The sequence below is a fragment of the Periplaneta americana genome, chromosome 10 (genome assembly GCF_040183065.1).
Source record: "Periplaneta americana isolate PAMFEO1 chromosome 10, P.americana_PAMFEO1_priV1, whole genome shotgun sequence".
Classification (NCBI taxonomy): domain Eukaryota; kingdom Metazoa; phylum Arthropoda; class Insecta; order Blattodea; family Blattidae; genus Periplaneta; species Periplaneta americana.
In genome coordinates this window covers 162,302,249-162,316,710 of record NC_091126.1, presented here as the reverse complement: position 1 = coordinate 162,316,710, position 14,462 = coordinate 162,302,249, and the positions used below count along the sequence as shown (strand labels likewise).

The 14,462-nt window shown below is 33.6% G+C and overlaps 1 protein-coding gene across 3 annotated transcripts in view; it reads left to right on the top strand.

The window, feature by feature from the left end:
- Nipped-B (Nipped-B cohesin loading factor) overlaps positions 1 to 14,462 on the top strand; it is a 228,697-nt gene that overhangs the window by 2,289 nt on the left and 211,946 nt on the right. For 2 of the 3 annotated variants that reach the window (XM_069838333.1, XM_069838331.1), the window contains exons 2-3: positions 711 to 890; positions 2,297 to 2,424. The gene's annotated coding sequence lies outside the window, so the exon portion shown is untranslated. The remainder of the gene's footprint in view (positions 1 to 710; positions 891 to 2,296; positions 2,425 to 14,462) is intronic. The other variant, XM_069838332.1, reaches the window with a different exon arrangement.

The window sequence follows — 14,462 nt, the reverse complement described above, 5'->3', positions numbered from 1 at the left end:
TAGTACTGCAATAATTACAATACCGATATTAATACTATTTTATGTAAGAGGGTTGTAGTGTAACTTGTCGAAATATCAATTAAGTATGAAGTTTTCATCCATTTTTTTTAAATATATCCATTGTTTACACAGTTATTAATTGTGGTAAAGTCTTTATATTAAACAAATACAATGAGTTTTAGATTGCTACATTTGTGCTAGCATTTATGTTACCAATTGTGCCTGTTTTGTGCTGTGTTTATTGTTTGGTAGTATGTTGAAGTTGCTAGGTTCATGTAGGCCTAAGTAGGCCTTCATTTTCAGCACTAATTCGCTCATTACAATGTGTTTCAGTGCTAGTATAACTTATAATAATATTTCTAAATTGAAATTATAAGCAATCATATGTATTTATATGTTTTTGAAATAGGTTAAGTTCCAAGTGAGTGAATGTTGCTTGTGTGAGTGAGTGTGTGTGTATATATGTATGTGTGTGGTTAATATTATTGTTTTCAGTCCCGTCGTTTTTTAAAAAATAAACAATCGTGGTAACTCAGTTGTTTTGAAATTAACATTCATAAATTTTCTTATCGTGAGAATAATGTGATGGCGTTTTCTTATTATATATCCAGTATTATGTCTCTATAAAAAATATAATGAAGGTTGCTGCTTATGAAAGTGTGTCTTTTCATGTAAATAAATCACATTAAATTTTGTGGTTAATTCTTCAGGTTCAAGAAGCACTGCGGATTGATAATGGAAAGATTATTTATTCAAATAAGTGGATGCACTTGACATGTTTTCAATCGAATAAGTGAATGTTGGATATATATCTGAAACGAAGAATGGCCCACACCTTTATGGATATAATTTGGACTGCGCAAAGAAGATGACCAGTTCCGTGAAATTAAGTATGATTATCATACACTATGATTTAAATCAATTATTAGCTGTGCCATGGCACTGAACATAGGAGCATGTCTGTCTACCAGTGTTTGTGTTGGAAGTTTCTAGCCTATTTTATATTTGTTTTTTATTTTAATTTCTACGGTCGTTATTTGCTCTTCTGACAATTAATTTGGAGGGTTAAGATTGTTCGAATTTCTGTAATAAGTTTGGTTAACGATAGTTATTGTTGTATAATGGTAATGGTGCTCTTGCATGGTGTAGACATTTTATATTTTTCATTTAATAAACTGTTGATTGCATTATAATTTCTTTCTCCCTTTCCTTTGCTGTACATGGCATGTGATGCTGAGGTCTACTGACAGTTATTGAATGAGATTGTTGTCATTTATGTTACATTTATGGTTTTTTCTCGTTAAGTACGTTTAATAAATCAGCCATTTTTATCTCTGTTTAATTTATTTGCTGCTACAGTTAAAATAACCTATTTTTTTAATTTATTTATTACATAACTCCTCGTACAATTCATGTAAGCCTATTTTTTTTTCGTAATTCTCCTTTACACGTTAAGAACACTTGTGCATTTAATATGCGCGCGCATATCAGCATATGGTTTAAAATATTATATACGAAGCAAAATTTTGTGTGTAGGTTCATAACAGTAGTTTTTCATATTTTGTGTTGGCATAAACTAACGTAATAGTTTTAAATAACATTCATTGTTAAGAATTTTATACACTTCTATTCCGAAAATATCGTTATTCATTATTTAAAGTTTAGTTATTTATTTAGTTTTATTTTTGTAAGTGCTCGAGCTGATTAGTGTTTTTTACAGATTTTTTATCTCTGATTTCTCAACAAAATTACATACATTTTACTCTTTTTAAAAAACACATTTAATTTGACTGCATTTTCACGTAGCATGAATAAAAGTACCACTGAACACATGGATATTTGAAGCTAAAGATTTAAATTAATATTCTTTATTTCTATTTTAAATATCGAGCACGTGTGATTGGTTTATAGTGCTTTAAAATATGTCTTGTGTAACAAATTCTTTATCAGGATCCAATATTGTTAAATTACATAAATAATAATTATTGAAATTACGTACAGCAACATGTTAGTTCCCTTCTCCCTTGACTGTATTATTTTTTCTGTACAATTTCGTAAATATATTTTGTCATGGAATTATATGGATATTGAAATTTAGTAAGTTTATGAAATATTTTCACTTTCAATGTGAACAGGAATGTCCAAAATGAAGTTATATTTGTACTATATGAATGCATATGTGGTGAGCGAATTTGATAGTGTTAATTGATATTTAGGCTCTGTTTGTCGTTTTTGACTTAGAACAATTGTAATTCTGAAAGTGCTTGTAAACATTGTATTTTCTCTCACTGTACAGCTGCCCTCTATAGCGCAATACTGGCTGTCTCTGTACCTGTGGCTTGTGAACTGGCTTCAACTCACTAGTATCATGTATCACCTCCAACCCATCTGTTCGCGCCAAAGGGAGGAATCTCAAGAGAAAGTGTAAGTTTGAAAGCATTAACGGAAATGTTGAATTTGTCAAATTGGTTTGTACAGATGTTTAGGCTTACTACAACAGAAGTATCAGTGTGTCTCAAGGAAGTTTTATAATAATTCTAATATTACTAAATGTAAATTTTTAGATTACCATAGTTTGGGTTAAGCTATACACTAGACATTTGAAAATAAAATTGTTTGTTATTTGCTTAGGTTAGAGAGTTTAATACAATAAGTATTAAGCATTTGTAACCAACCAATTTGCAAATTAGAACATTTCTTGCTTTTTTTATATACAGTGATATTAATCTAAATGAAAATTATAGGCAAAAATGTAAATTAATATGGGCTTGAATACAATTATTTCATGGCCAGGCCCGAGTGTGATTTTCTTGCAACACCAGATACAATTATGAGAGACTGGTGCAACTTGCTATCTTGACAAGAGACAATCCAGCGACAAGGAGAGCAAGTTAATCTCTTGATTTCTGTTTTCATTTAGCTTGTTTAGTATATTAGTCCATAGTGATGTGTCGTTTCTATAATGAACTTTAATGCAGATGCTAGATTTGTGAGGTGGATGTAGGATATTTCATTGTTATTGCAGTAAAAGTGAAGTACTCATGTAACATAATACCGTTTTTTCGTAATGTGTAGCCAAGATATTTTATTATGATTAGCCCGAACACAAAACAGAATTTTATTACCCTTTGTTTATTTGCATTTATTCGTCCGAACTGTCCTAAAAGGTGAGGGGAGGAGATCATGCCCTGTCAAGTCTTTATTTATGGTAACTGTGGAGGACAGGTTTGAGGGCTTCGAGAATATTGCCAAATACGGAGTATTTTTTTACATTTTAAATTTTTTATATTGTTAAAGAAAATTTACATTTAAAATTTTTTATATTGTTAAAGAAAATTTCTTCTGACCCAAATAATATCTAATAATTTAGAACTTTGGGTTTCTGCTTTCTTGTATAGGGAATGCAAAGATTTCTCCACTCTGGTGAATAGTTTTGGAATAATATGTACATTATATATTGCTGTTGTTTGCTTTGTGTTCATGAACCCGACAAGATGATTACTTTAAATAAATTCGTAATTTCATGATTATTTCGTGAACAACTCGATAAGGCTTAATTTAACACCTATAGGCGGGAGGTAGTGAAATAGTGCATTTGTAATTTGCTTATTTCAGAGCATCTTCAGATTGATATGTACATAACGATATGTGGGGCGCGTGCGTCCGAACAGGGGCAGCGGAATTTCCCCTAAGGTTAGAGCCCAATTTAGGTGTGTGTGTATTAATCGAAAACATGTCATATAAACGTGCGTCCTATTCTCAATATTTTCTAGCCCCTAATTTTCGATTAAGATACACACACCTAAATTGAGCTCTAACTTTAGAGGAAATACCACTGTCCCTGTTCGGAAGTGCGCCCAAACAAAGTAATAAACATTCTATTAGAGACTGTTTGATTCTATGCACTATGTATAATGTTGTAAAATATTTCCCACTGAAAACAAAATCACGTTGTTTAATACGCTTTTAAATTGATTGTTATTTCGATAAGGATTAATTTGACACCAATAGGTGAAACGAAGGGAAATAGTGCATTTGTAATTTGCTTACCTCGAACATCTTCAGACTGATATTTACATAACGAGCGCGCATTTTGAAGAAGCATGGTGGTATTACAAGGTCATAACCCAAATTTTTCGAGTTTATCAATCACTCCCAAATATTTTCTTACATCCACCAAACTGGAAACCATTAACATTATGGGCCACTACCATAATTCACAATGTGTGTTCGTTATGTAAATAATCTGAAGATGCTTTGAGATAAGCAAATTACAAACGCACCATTTCGCTACCTCCCACCTATAATAGGTGTCGAATTAAGCTTTATCGAGTTGTACACGAAATAATCGTAAATTTACGAGCTTATTTAACGACGTGATCATTAACGTAAACAAAGTAGTGTCTCCATTTGGTAGATGTAAGAAAATATTTGGGAGTAAGTGATATAATCAACACAAAAGTTTAAGAGCATACGAAATTCAGAACGGAAAATTAAGCATGCTTAGAAAAATTACGTAGAAGCAATGAAACAAAGTAGTGACGAAATAATCATAAATTTACGAGCTTATTTAACGACGTGATCATCAACGTAAACAAAGTAGTGTCTCCATTTGGTAGATGTAAGAAAATATTTGGGAGTAAGTGATTATAATCAACACAAAAGTTCGGGCAAAAGTTTAAGAGCATACGAAATTCAGAACAGAAAATTAAGCATGCTTAGAAAAATTACGTAGAAGCAATGAAACAAAGTAGTGACGAAATAATCATAAATTTACGAGCTTATTTAACGACGTGATCATCAACGTAAACAAAGTAGTGTCTCCATTTGGTAGATGTAAGAAAGTATTTGGGAGTAAGTGATTATAATCAACACAAAAGTTCGGACAAAAGTTTAAGAGCATACGAAATTCAGAACAGAAAATTAAGCATGCTTAGAAAAATTACGTAGAAGCAATGAAACAAAGTAGTGACGAAATAATCATAAATTTACGAGCTTATTTAACGACGTGATCATCGACGTAAACAAAGTAGTGTCTCCATTTGGTAGATGTAAGAAAATATTTGGGAGTAAGTGATTATAATCAACACAAAAGTTCGGACAAAAGTTTAAGAGCATACGAAATTCAGAACGGAAAATTAAGCATGCTTAGAAAAATTACGTAGAAGCAATGAAACAAAGTAGTGAACACACTAGTCGACTATTTAATTCTATGCACTATGCATAATGTTGTAAAATATTTCCCATATTTGACAGCAGAAATACGTACAGTTTCACACCAGTCTGGTGCAAAGTGAAATGAAATATACTGACTCTGAAAGATGAAGATGGACCCATGAAATTTGATCAAATCTGTCATTGTGAAACGTAATATCTTTCACCACAATAAAATCTTTCAGTTTTCTAACACAATCTCATAATTGCATGGAATGGAGGAAATATGTATTTGAAATTTAAATGCATGTTTCTGCTTTATCCCCTACTTGTATCTAAAACATTTGCCTGAGTGAGATATTTTTGCGTAATGTATATGAAGTAATGTAATGAATACATGAGTACTTCACAGTGCAAATTTTAGCCTATTACTGCTTGATATTGATAAAGAAAAATATTATTAATTTCTTTTATTAGTGAGGCCTACATAATTGTAACTAAGCTTTTATGTTTAGGACTTCTAAGTTAAAATCTTGCTTATGATTATGGGGGGAATGGTAAGGTAAAGCACACATTGAATACTGCTGGTGATTATTACTTCTTTCCTATAAAGCTTTTGTGCCTGCTGAGATGAAACTTCATTTTGTGTTTGAATGGTAATGAACACAGAAAAAGATACGATAGAATAATTAAAATAAATAAATAGGTATATTTTTAATGAAACAGACGTAAATAAACGCAAGTATTGAGAATTGTTTTGTTGAAATACAGTATTTATGTGAAATCGGCTCTTTTTAATTCTTTCTAATCTATTATCAAGTACTGTTTATTCTGTATAAGAATAAGTGTTACCTGAATAGAATTGTGGGAAATAATTCCAATAAAAATACTCTTTAACCAAGATTAGCGAAATAGAGAGCACTGAGAAATTATTCAGCATGAAGTTTATTGCTGTTTTGTAACTCTACAGCCACATGCTGACCTCTCATCTATAGCTGCTTGCAGATCTGTGTTGCTTGAATAGGCATGCAATATGAAGAGGTAGTGGATTGTAACTTTTCGTCAGTTCTATGTCAGGATTCTGGAATGTTAGTTATCTGTGCATATACAGTTATCTACGATTTAACATACTGTGCTGTATAACTGCTTGGATTTGTAGTTGCGTGATTCGAAGAAATGTCGATATGCAGCGCCACTGCATTACTCTTTCGAAACTATAACTTATTATATATAATACTGCGGCCTAAAGTCAATTTACTTAGTTACAGTTTCAGTATTTTAGCGTTTTCTTCATGTAGGCCTAATTTACGGCAAATATTCTACATTTTTATGACATATTAGGATACTTGTGTTTATAAAAATGATTTGGAATGATCATTTTCGTCATCAATTTCAGATTCTGTCGTCAGACGAGGAAGATTTTATACTTTTTGGTGTTACGCCAATGCCAAGTGTTTCGGACTTCGAAAAGTTCATACATGAAATCATTCATATGGACGAATATAAACTAGGCCTACATAGGCTACATGTTTAGCAATATGGCCGCCACAGCTTAATTTGGTTGCAGTTTCTGTGGCGGAGATTACGGTATCCAGTGGTATTAGGTTTGTTTCTACAGCATTTTCAAATTGGTTTGAACAGTCACGAGCATGCACACATGGATTTTACTGTTTGTACATCGATAACTTCAAACTGAATGTTACTGATTAATTGTGGATCAAGTGAAAGCCAATCTCAAATCACATTGACGCATGCTCATTAAAAGTGATGTGCTGGACGTTTTTATCCACTGAACTGGCATACACGTACCTTTTGCATTAACCTTTTGTTTTTCTATCTCGGTTATTAGAATATACCTTGAAATTTCATTACGTCTTCACTGTACTAGATTAGTAAATTACTTTACACTACAAAAGTGTTGTTACAGAGATGGTTTGAAATTAGTTTCAAACTGAAAATCGCTGATCATGCGCAGTAGTTGAAGTTGGAACAGTTTTCAAATAGATGTCAAACCGTCACAAATTTGCTGAAGAAACAAACCTATGTTTTACCGTTATGATCGCGCTAAATGCCAACTATTGTTGCTTTTTTTTAATCATATAACGATTTAGATGGCTGTGTGCGCATACACCTATTAAGTTATTAGTGGAGACATCTATAGTGGACTAGAGATACTACGCATGAAGTTTTCTTAATTTTGAGTTGTAAGTTCTGATAAGTCTACATTTAATTTTTCTGGAACTCTTCAAAGTTATCAGTGCAGTTAAATTTATAAGCGCAGTTACCTAACTCTCTTAATTGAGGTGTACCAGAAACGAGACGTTAGTAATAATCATTCTGAGGAGCAATACTTTTGAACGTGATTTTGGTAACTCCGTGTTTTGCATGTCACAGAAAGGACGGATTATCTATGAAAAAAGACGAGAATTGATATCATCTTGTGATAATTATCGAGAGAGAAGATAGAATAATTGCAAGGAAGTACAAGACCTCTATTTAAATATTCCTTGTGTTTAGCGTGTGGAAATTGAGCTGCTTAATCCCACCAACCTATGCAGCAATTGGAAAGACACATAGTCGTGTTTCATTGTTTACAATCGATCATGAGTGCATCTTTTAAGTTCAACTTATTACTTACGTGACGGGAAAGTGAAAGTATTCTATTTTTTTATGATTTGCAACTAAAGAAATCATGTCACAGCTTATTTAAGCATATGTACTGATGTTATGAAATGCACGAAATATGAGGGAATTAGGTTATGTAGCTCCATTTCCTCCCTAAAATATTACTGTGTATATATAGACTTGCTGGTAATAAATTTGATCTGAAATTGGAATTTAGAAACATTAGAAATAAAATACACTACACAGAATCTTTACACGAAAAAAAAAAAAAGCATACGGCAATTCTTTACAATTGCGCTACCAAAGGAAGGTGATCGGCAATGACTCCTCTACCAATGATTACGGTACAGCGTGGGAGAATGGGGTTTTGGATGGGGAAGTAAGACATCTAGTGAAGGTGGTTGAAGTAAAAATAGCTCATAGATGGCATTACTAGCATATCAAAAGTCTGAATAAACCAAACATAATCTGTCACTGAAATCGATCTTACGAAAACTGTCTTTCTATCTATTCATCTACCTAACAAAATGGATATAAATAAGGCATACTAAAACATGAACTAATCAAACCTAACCTGTCACTGATCTTTGACCTTACGAAAACTCGCTAACTTTCCATTCTTATTCCTGCGAAAAATTGGCGTCACCACTCATTTCTCTTTTGTTTATGGTATGTATGCCTGGACTAGAAACCAAGTACATAAATAAATAATACCTCCCTTTTTAGCTTAATTGTAAAGAAATATCAATAATATAATCTTAATCTAAAAGTAGAGCAATGGAGTTCAGATTTTTATTAGTGGTTTATATAGAGACTGTTTATTTCTCACGTATGGAACTGTGCTATTGAAGCAAATACATGTTTAACCTCTTAGTTCCATTTGTAAATATATTTAAGTACTTTTAAGGGAAAGCTGTGAAACAGTATGCTGTTATGAATATTCAATTTCACATAAAAAGACTGGTATCTTAATGGACTTCACATCAATGTTCAACAATCTTAATAATTCTGACCCTGGGTAGGTTTGCCTGGTTTTTATTTTTTTTGTGGTGGAAAGTGTGTAGTTTCTAAGAATAATAATAATAATAATAATAATCATAATCATCCGAGACACGACAGTCCATGAAGGACCATGACCGACCAGATGGCTGCTGGCCCCACGTTCACATGCCGAAGCAGAGGTGGACAATCATCCAACCTAAATGGAGGTATCATGTGGCTAGCATGATGATCCCCAACCGTTATAGCTGGCTTTCATAACTGGATTTCGCTACCTATCGTAGCTCCCCAAGTGCATTACGATGCTGGGTGGTTACCTTTCCCATACATTGGCCGAAACTTGCTGAGAAAATTTCTTCTCCCATGAAGACTCGAACCAGTGCACATTCTGTAATGTGAGTCCTAAGCAGGATGCCTTAGACCACGACATCACAGTGCGAAACTAGTTTTTAAGAATATATTTACTTTTTTTTGTATAGAATAAGTATTATAGAATAGTGAAGCCTGTCTAGCGTTATTCCCATAAAGCATGGAGTTATATTAATTTCACAGAACAAATTATTATTATTAGGGTGTTTTCCCTTTGTAAAACGTTTGGTCAAGTTTTGGATTGAAGGTATAATTCTGTAGGTAATTAATTTCAATGAAACTACAATTTTTGGGGAACACTGTCAACCCTGTTTCATTTGTTACATGATTTTGAGTAGGCCTAAATTATTATTTTGTGTCATTTTTAAAACGCCAATGACATTTCATATGCAAAACTCCTAGGTTAGGTCATTGACTCGTGAATACCAGATATTATTAATGTATATTTTATAGTTACGAGAAATTGGTGCATACAGAAAGTTGTAATGTTAAAAAAAAGCTGCTTTCCATATCAAGAATGTTTCAGAAGTTCAGAATTTTGAAATAAATGTTTTTAAACATCACAATGATTTTTCTTTGTACATTGCATAATAATAAAAAAGAAGAAATGCATTCTTTACATACATATATATGTGTTCTGCGCATGGACTTCACTGCAAACCCAACATTCTCCAATCTTTCCTATTTTCTGTCTTTCTTAGTCTCTGCATATGATCCACATATCTTAATATCGTCTATCATCTGATATCTTCTTCTGCCCCGTACTCTGTTCACCATTCCTTCCAGTGCATCCTTCAGTAGGCAGTTTCTTCTCAGTCAGTGATCTAACCAATTCCTTTTTCGCTTTCAGATCAGTTTCAACATCATTCTTTCTTCACCCACTCTTTCCAACACAAGTTCATTTCTTATTCTGTCTGTCCACTTCACATGCTCCATTCTTCTACATAGTCACATTTCAAATGCTCCTATTCACTTCATTTTTATTATCTATTCCATCAAATATCAACCATACTCCAATAAATAAAACTTGAGAAAAAATTAATAAGCTGTGTAAATTTATACTTCATAAATCAGCATTTCATTTATCATAAGGTATTATCATTTTCATATTTAATTTGTCTCTTTAAAGGCATTGAAATGATTTGTAATATCCCTGAGGTAACTTCGCCAGAAATGGTCTGCAGTAAAAGTACAAAAATGTACTTCGATAAAATGGCATAGCTGATTTCAGTTATTAGCAACATTTAAATACTGCGCTAAGGTCATAAATTTATCCGTGGATGCCTTCTATTTCTTAAAACAAATATATTTTATGTAGTAATCTAAATGATAGCGCAATATAATTATGTTGTTAATATAGAATTTTTCTCCTTCCTGTAATTCTTAAGGTAATCACAAGAGATATGTATGAGAAAAAGGAATTACTATATCTGTTAATAAACACTAAAGATTGACGATTTCATTCCATAAACATCTCATGGTACTGCCATAAATCTGAAATAAGCAGTGACACACATTTGACAATCGGTTCGGTCAAATCTAGATTTTCAGCCTCCCATGATTATGTGGTTCGCGTATAACAATGTGAAAGGCAAAAAAATACAACAAAATGAACCCATCTCAATGATAGTGACATGGTGAAAAAGTTAAATCTTACGTGAAGAATCTTCATGAATTGAAAAACCCTGAGTGTGGGTCAAGTTGAGAGTAGTACAATCGCCAAGTGTACAGTAATGCAAGAGAAAAGAATATCTGCATATAATGCAAATAAACACTAGGAAAAGGAGTGTAATGTGTTTCCAAAGGATTGCATTTGAGTTCTCGAAAACAACAGGAATTAGTTACGGTTTTAACCCAGTGGTTGGGGGTGTATACCTCTTCCATAAATACAAGTAACAGCAAAGAAGAAGAAAAAAGCAGTCCACACTGTCTGCACAAGAAGTATTGTAATAGAATTCCTCGATATGTTGTAGTATTTTTCATTTGCGGTTGTTATATTTGCTTCTTTATACTGTATTATAACATCGATTTCTTTCTCTGCTATGGTATGTCTTAATTCTGTAATTTTCGTGTTATTTAGTCCATCTACATTCCAACGTAACATTTTGAGTATATTTGCATGTTTCGCTGTTAACAGAGCAGATTTCTTGCTGGGATATTTTCGCCTTTAGTTGTAAATTATTTTGCATTACCCAGGGTGCACCACAGGAAGGAGACCTACTTTACACTTTATGTTAAGGAAAAATGAATTTCAAAGAGGAGTTTTACTGGTGGACTCAATCTGCTATTGCTGCAATAGCATGAAAAAACAAAATACCAAATGTAACAAAATATTGGAAATACATAAGCTTGTACAACTTACAAAAACAGGGAAGAAAATAACATTACAGTGGATACCATCTCATGTGGACTATCTACAAAACGAAATAGCAGACTAACTGGCAAAGAAAGGAACAACCCTACAACAAAAACGTATCAGACTATCATTCCATATCCTCAAAACATTTGTGCAAAGGAAATTTATAAACAATATAGAAGAAAAAGAGAAAACCATACCAAAAAATAAGTGTTGGGAACAGATAGGGAGTGTCTGGAACGAATACAAGCAAAGGAAAAGATGCAGTAGCAATGTTTAGGCTCAATACACACTAGGGTTATCGAAAAAAAATTTTTTTTCTAAATGAAGGTGGCTAGTGCGGAAAAGTGGCAGAAAGACTGCAGGAGAAAGAAAATTAAATTTAATTAATATCTTGTGTCTCCACATCAATACTGAAGATTCGAATTTATAACGCATTCTTGTAAAAATTATTATGACAGTCTGCATACCTGTACAATTACCCCCATCAGCCAGATCTTTTAAAAGTAAGCAAATAGTGTACAAGAAAGGAAGCATCTGGCACCGGTATCTTCTTGTGGAGTGAGAGAAGAGGGGGATGCTGGCAGCCAAGGTAGCATCTGCCCAGCAGTCGTATTTGGTAAGCTACGCTGGCCAGGTTTGTATCGCTGTTGTTTCTGTGAAATCGTGTATCATATCAGTGGTTTAGTGGTACATGTAATAGTTATTATGCATCTTGTTGTCATGGGTGGAAAAAATAATTCCGTACTCGCTGTACTGTTGACAGTTCTTTGTTCGGTACACCAGGACCGATGAGAGTCGCAACTTCCACCCTATAAGGATGTGGTAACACATTTGCTTTGGATCAGAGAGTTAAAAACAAACGAACTAGGTGGAAAACACCTTTCAGTACAAAACATCGCTCATGTTACTGCCGACAAACTTATCGAGGTTTGAAAAACAGCAAGCCTTCCTACCATCAGCAAACTTTACAGAGGAGGCAGTTAAGATACTTGTCCAACATGATGGTGAATACAATAGTCAAAGTTTAAATCAACATATCAAGAGAGAAAAAAGTTGTTGGGGCTCACAGAACTTTTACAGTCAATGCGGGAAATTTTTCTAAGCACCATAACTCATTTTCAGTTAAAGTGACATGATATTTTGCCTTGCAGGGGACGATATGCTAAATTGTTTTCAAGATTTTTTATCCCAAAGATGGGTTGAAGTGAGATATAAAGAAGCTTTTTTCAAAATGGATGCAAATAACAATTGGTCCCCTGCAGGGTGCTGAATAACGAGTGCAATGCTGATCAATTTTATTGGGTTATTTTACGACGCTGTATCAACATCGAGGCTATTTAATGTCTGAATGAAATGAAGGTGATAATGCTGGTGAAATGAATCCGGGGTCCAGCACCGAAAGTTACCCAGCATTTGCTCGTATTGGGTTGAGGGAAAACCCTGGAAAAAACCTCAACCTGGTTTCGTGGCCAAATGTGCTGACCGTTATTCCACAGGTATGGACTTGATCAATATACATATATATATATAAATGCATTGATAGAAACATTAAAGAAGACTGGCAATGTATAGGTGGGTATGTTTGCTGATGACGTGGTAATGTGCACATCAGCTAGAAATCGCCAAAATAAAAAGCAATACCAAGAATTAGAAGCAACAATGAAAGACGCTATAACAACCCTAGAGAAATAGTCACATGAAAATAACATGAGCATCAAAGCAGTAAAACACAATTTCAGATATTCACAACAGCATGAAACAAAAGAAATAAAATAATCAATATCAATCCAATACAGGAGGCAAAAACAACATGGGAATGAAACTGGATAAGAAACTCACAATGAAAAACCACGTGAACAACATAATACACGAGGTTAATACCAATAACATCCTAAAGCGACTAGCAGGAGTAAAATGGTGTAATATAGATCTTCTTAATAGGACCTACAAAACATATATCAAGCCCAATATACTCTATGGAGGTGAAATACTAACAACAGTAAATAACGCCTTAAAAGATAAAATTGAAACCTCGTAAAAAAATTCGTTAAGAATAGTTACTGGAACTGTAAAACAAAACTTATTGCTGCATTGCAAAGCTTCACAAAAAATGTACCAATAAAGCAGAACATGAAATTAATGCAATTATCCTTGCACAGAAATTACAGAGCAACAAAACAAACATCAGTGGTACCATAATGTCAGCGATAAAAAAAATCTGAAAACTCAAACGAGTTTTAAAACATTTATTCAAAATTCCGAATTAAAAAATATTATTGTAACGGGAGTTACTACACCAAGTTTAATGAGTCCAACAGAATATATTGACATAGACCATAGAACCAATTTAATGTATCCATTAATAATAATAATAATAATAATCTGTGGCGCTACAGCTCGTGAAGGGCCTAGACCAATCAGCCAGCTGCTGGCCTCACGCCCACATGTCGAAGCAGAGGTGGACGATCATCCAACCAGAATGGAGGTATAGTGTGGTTAGCACAATGATCCCCCCAGCCATTATAGCTGGCATTCACAACCGGATTTCACTGCCTATCGTAGCTCCCCTAGTGCATCACGATGCTGGGTGGGCAATGGTCCCATACACTGGGACTCGAACCAGCGCGCATTCCATAACGTGAGTCCTAGGCAGGATGCCTTAGACCGCGACGCCACAGCGCGGGACAATGTATTCATTAAGTAAGAATATTAATATGACATAGAAAATGAAGGCCATTGCATCAGCCACAAAAAGCGAAAGGTATCCAGAAATTGAAAAGCTGGGAGATGGATCTCTGATAAACAATGGACAAAATGCAGAAGCAGGTATGCACTGTAAACATTTTTCAAAGTAAACATTGATGAACCATTATGATGGTGAGCTAGTAGCAATCAAAACAGCACTACAAAATATTTTATACAGACTGTACATCAAAGAAAATAAAATTGTCCTCTC